At 39.1% G+C, this 5,774-nt stretch overlaps 1 non-coding gene across 1 annotated transcript; it reads right to left on the bottom strand.

The window, feature by feature from the left end:
* Window positions 1–4,395: 4,395 nt before the first annotated feature.
* On the bottom strand, window positions 4,396–4,501 carry LOC132608431 (small nucleolar RNA R71). Its single transcript, XR_009570354.1, has one exon. It is a non-coding gene; the product is annotated as a small nucleolar RNA R71 (small nucleolar RNA).
* Window positions 4,502–5,774: the final 1,273 nt, after the last annotated feature.

Genomic DNA, 5,774 nt, shown 5'->3' with positions numbered 1-5,774 from the left:
TTTGGATAAGTAGCCTAAGGATCAAGTCTATCTCCCTGTCCACCTGTGGGCATGACACTGCGTCCACAAAGAAAAGGACGTCAGTATGAATAATGTACTGAGTATGTAAGGCATAATCAATAGCATAATGGAAACATGAAGGATTACATGAGATAGAAGAGTCATGAGATAGTAGAACCATTTATACCTCTAGCGACGTTCATTATATTTACTTACCCTTTTTCTAATGGGAACCTTCCACTACATACACATACATATATAGTAGTACCATACCCGACCATAGTGGTTCGGTGTCACACATACCCGACCATAACAAGGCTCGGTGTTATACATACCCGGCCCTACCAAGGCTCAGTGTTATCCGTACCCAACTACAGTGGTGTGCGCGCAATGAATATCATACCCGGCCATACAAGCTCGGTGTTACATAATGGCCATACATATATACATACATATACACATAGGAGTACATAAGTAGCATCAACATCATCATCATCAATATATCCTTCGTTAGAGGGCCAACTATCTTAGGATGAGATCAACAGTATCATGAGAGAGTATCAAGACTTATGAGCTTTAGCGCTTCTAGAAATGGAGACATCATGAAAGACATTATGGATTTTACATATGTGTATACAACAATGGAATCATGCCTCAGGAAAGAAAGGTTAGCTTTACATACCTTTGCGTCTTCTTAACTACTTAACGTTCACCTCCAAAGCCCGAGAAATCTAAATTTAAGAGGGTTCATACCAAGGTTAGGCTTCAAAGACACCCTTAAGTTCAAACGAGTATAATTCGTAAGCTAGCGAAAATTGGGCAGCGTTTCCCCTATTTCATCGACTTCCACCATATTACAAAACAACTTCCAAACAACCACAACAACATCCACAATATGATAATCAAGAGACTTCATTCAAGCTAGGCTTCATTTAATCCCCAAAACTCCTTTTCAAGATCACTCATAATAATAACTAAAGCACAACACCATATATACTTACATACAATACTTCCTCAATATCATTAATACCATACATAACAATATTATACTCATAACATGCCAAGAATCATAATTCAAGTTAACTTATGGCTCATAATATCCTCAAATTCATACTTGAACTCCATTTTCACTTTTTCTTCCTTCAACCAAATGGTACAACAACCAAGCAACCTTAATCATATGCAAGAGATGTAAAAGCTTACCTTAATCACTCAAGAACAAGTCTTGGATCAACTTACTAAACTAAAATAAAGTCTCCAACACCAACACCAAAGGGAATCTTGAGTTTCACAAACCCTAGTGGGCTCCCTAGCCCTTGAGTCTCTTGGATTCACTTAATTTTCTTGGATTTTGGCTTGGATTAGTTTATGAACATATAGAGAGGGTTTTCGAGAGCTCTAGAATCTGATTTGGGGGAAATAATGAGCTCAAATGAGGTGATATGAATTATATCAAGCGCGACTTAAAATTCCGTCGGGCAATTCTACGGTCCGTCAAACTGCCTAGCCAAACACGGCTCACTATGACTGTTTTATGCTAGGAAAATACCATTTGATGGGCCACAGAAATGTTTGCGGTCCGTCAAACTGATCCGTCAAAATGCCTGAGCAGTCTGTCTTACACCCATAACTTTTTACTCTGATAGCAGATTGACGAATGGTTTGTTGCGTTGGAAACTAGACTCAATGAACTTCAATTTGGATATATAAAACACACAAAAACTCATCATATTCTAGGAGATATACCTCTCTCAAGGTGGACCAAAATCCTGTCCAAAATTTTTCCAAAGTTCCGACAAACTTAATTTCCTTAATTCGCTTGTTCTCAAATCCTTCCATAGCTTATTTCATGAACTTAAGCCCCCCATAACCATAAGATAGGAACATATAATCTCGTATATGCTAGAAGATAACTCCAGTTTCCACGATTAGGACAACCTACACCTAACGAATTTTCAACCTACAAAACTACAAGGTGTAACATCCTTCCCCTCTAAAGAGCATTCGTCCTTGAATGTTGGGATCTTAGGGATTCTAAAAAAATTTCACCAGAGTTTCCCTGTAATATACCACTACCATCCTGTCACAACAACCCAAAATATATCGCCTCATAGGGCTACAACAACAGCAGCAACAACAATGGCCTCACACGACCAAGAAAGCATTACATACCTGAGGACAATGGCATCTCTGCCTGAGTCTCCTCTGGAGGTGGAAATAAATGTGGATACCTGAACCTCATATTTTCCTCAGCTTCCCAAGTCATTTCCTCTCTAATGTTGTTTCTCCATAAGACTTTAACTGAAGCTACATCTTTGGTTCTGAGTCCCTGAACTTGTCTATCTAGAATAGCAATGGGAACTTCTTTGTAGGACAATTGCTCGGTGACTTGGACATCATCTACTAGTACAATTCTGGAAGGATCTCCAATGCACTTACGAAACATCGATACATGGAAAACTGGATGGACTGACTCCAAATTCGAGGGTAGATGTAATTCGTAAGTCACTTAGCCTACCTTGTGCACAATCTCATAAGGCCCAATATTCTGAGGAATAAGTGATGTTCCGGGATTTTTGGCACATCTAATGCTCTGTAACTCTATGTTTTACTTGTTTTCGATCAAGTTTGTGTTAGTTTGATGTGTTTTATGTGTTGTGTAGGTATTTTGAAGTTAGAATGCTCGGAAAGCGAAAAAAAAAGAAAAATAAGAAATCTGTTCTGGTAAGCATAAGGACGGACTGTCAACATGCTCGACAGTCCGTCAAATCGCCTCGTCAATAAGTTCCTGCGAAGTAACAAAATCATCAGAGCATCATCAGATCGTCGACTCGCACCGTCGACATGATCGACGGTCCGTCGAAGTGCTTCGACGGTGGAGTTCCTGTAGAGTGATAAAAGTATCATTAGATCGTCGATATGGTCCTCGAGCAAAGATGACCCGTCGAAGTGCAATCCGAGCTGGAACAGGACTGGGATTGATTATTTCGAGTTTGACTTGTATAAATACTTGTTTAGGTTTTATTTTTTGAGACATCTGGAGTTTTAGACTTGTAGTAATTAGTTTTGAGTTGTTATTGCTTTTGAAAATTTCCAGACAATTACATTCATTACTTTCAAGTTTATTCGTAAGTTCAATACACTAATTCAATTATGCAATCTTCAATCTTTTATTGTTTTCTTGTGGCCATGAGTAGCTAAACACCTTTACTAAGGTTGTGATCCCAAGGATGGGTGTGTTGTGATTGAGGATCGTGAAAGATATACGCATAATGTATTGTTAGGGTTTATTTGTTCTTCGTTTTCATCATATAGTTAGTGGTTGCAAACATTAGCTAACGCCATAAACTTTAGTTTATTTGGGAAAATAGCCAGGGTTTGGTAAGAACAAATAACAAGAACTCAGGGCTTTAAATCTTGTTTAATAAATTCACTTAAGAATAAGAGGAATTTACTTAACATACTTAATCGTTCTTCATGCATACTTTCTTATCTTTGGAAAAAGCATAGAAAGAAATAATCTTTCCTTATTGGGAAATAGTTTAGATTCACATAGAGGTTAAGTGCATCCATACAAACAGTCCATTAGAAGTATATCAAGATCGATACCCATGATCATACACTTTATCTGACGGGGACACAACCTTGGTTCTTTTTACCCATATATTTACAACTTAAAATTTCCAGTCACTTTAAATTAGTCCACAAACCAAATCAACTATAAAACCCTTTTCTGGAATACACCAGGACCGCAAGATTAGTATAATACTTGTTTAGTAAACTTTTCACAGCATATTCTATGTGGGATTCGAACCCAACCTCGTTGGGTTACTATATTTGACAACGTCCGCGTTATAGCATTAATAGGTGTAATTTGAGGGTATCAAATTTTGGCGCCGTTGCCGGGGAATATGGTTTTGAAATTACTAAATAGTGTTTACTCTTCTTAAAGTCTTTGTGATATTCCAACACACCTCGTTTGCTACCTTGTAAACCAGGTGATCATGGCCAACAACGAATTTCTAGTCGAGAATATTTTTGCGGATGAACCAGAAGCAGATGAAGACTTTGCATCTGCAATCATTCATCCGAGGGTGACTGCTACTACTATTAAGTTTGATAATTCCCTCTATCATATGCTTAAACAAGAGGGATACTTTCGGAATGCAGTCAATGATGACCCTCACTAAGATATAACAAACTTTCTGGATGTGTGCTCTCAGCATATCCTACGGGGTGTGACTCAAGAAGCAATCCGGCTGAAACTCTTCAAATATTCGTTAGCCGGAGAAGCGAGAAAAGGGTTCACAAAGTTGCCCCAAAACTCTATTGCTACATGGGGAGAAATGGTTAGAGTGTTTCTCAGGAAGTGGTATCCCCTGAGTAAAAGAGCTGAAATTCATGATCAGATTTATGAATTCAAACAACATAATGGGGAACAAATTTTTGAAGCTTGGGAGAGGTACAAAGAATATTTGGATAGGAGTCCAAACCATGATTTTCCAGAACAGATTTTGAAGGAGAAGTTCTATAGAGGGTTGGATCCTATGACCCAAGCGATAGCCAATAATGCTGCCAGCGGTTGTTTCATGAATAAGCCCTATGCTACTATTACTGATATACTTGATCTATTGACTACACATAGCCAAGCATGGCATTTAAGTACTTCTGATGGGCTATCACTTGGAACACCGTTGATTCAAAATATTGTGAAAGATAGCCAGGAAACGCAGCAGATGTTGGCACAATTGGCCACTAGTCTCTCTTTACTGACAAAAAGGCTAGATGAGAGAGAAGCGAAGAAGGTGAACGTATGTGAAGCTATCTCAGGCATGCCGCCTGGAATGTACCAAGTCCCAGAGGGTTTGTATCAAGAGGGCCCCCCTCCGCAAGTTGAGAATGTTCAGTATGCAGATTACATAGCGAAAGGGGATGGTCCTGGGCCGATTCAGAGATACTGGCGACCCCAACAAGGGCAGGGGTCATACAATCAAGGAAACTATAACAACAACCAAGGGAACTACAACAACAACTAGGGTGGACCGAACCAAGGGAGATACAACAACAACAACAGAAATTTTGGGAACAGAAGTTCCAACCCTTATAATCTACCAAAATGGAAATCTAATGATCAAGGTAATTTGAGGTTGAAGTCAATGCTTGAGAAAGTGTTGGCAAGTCAGACAAACACTGAAAAGACATTATCTGGTTTATCAGAGACGGTGGTCTTTCATTCAGCCGCTATTCAGAATCTTGAATAGCAGATGCCCGGTCTTTCTAGAGAACAACATCCTGCTAGAAAAAGAGGGCTTCCTAGGGATACTATCCTAAACTTGAAAAATGGTGGGGGAGTGGAATGTACTTTTGCTATTAGCACGAGGAGTGGTAAAATACTTCAAGGTGCTGACAACAAGGTGGTTGATCTAGAGCTGATTATTGAGGAAGAAGAGGTGCATTTTGATGTACCTATTATTGATGAGAATCTCGGTGGTGAAGAAAAAGTTGCTGATAATCAGAAGTTGCTGCTGATACAGGGAAACACTCGATAAAAGGGGCTTTTCGCCCTTTCACTCAGATGTACAAAGCAAAGCCTTCCTTTACTCAGAGGTTGGAAAAGAGGAATGATGATGCTAAGTGTCAGAAGTTTTATGATCAGTTGAAGCAGTTAACAATAAATTTTTCATTCTTAGATGCTGTCAAAGAGATGCCCGGATTTGCTAAGTTTGTGAAAGACCTGCTTACAAAGAAAAGATCTTTTCAACATGAGACAGTGA

Source organism: Lycium barbarum, chromosome 8 (assembly GCF_019175385.1).
Source record: "Lycium barbarum isolate Lr01 chromosome 8, ASM1917538v2, whole genome shotgun sequence".
Classification (NCBI taxonomy): domain Eukaryota; kingdom Viridiplantae; phylum Streptophyta; class Magnoliopsida; order Solanales; family Solanaceae; genus Lycium; species Lycium barbarum.
Note: the sequence above shows the minus strand (reverse complement) of the source record. Positions and strands in the feature narration are given on the sequence as shown.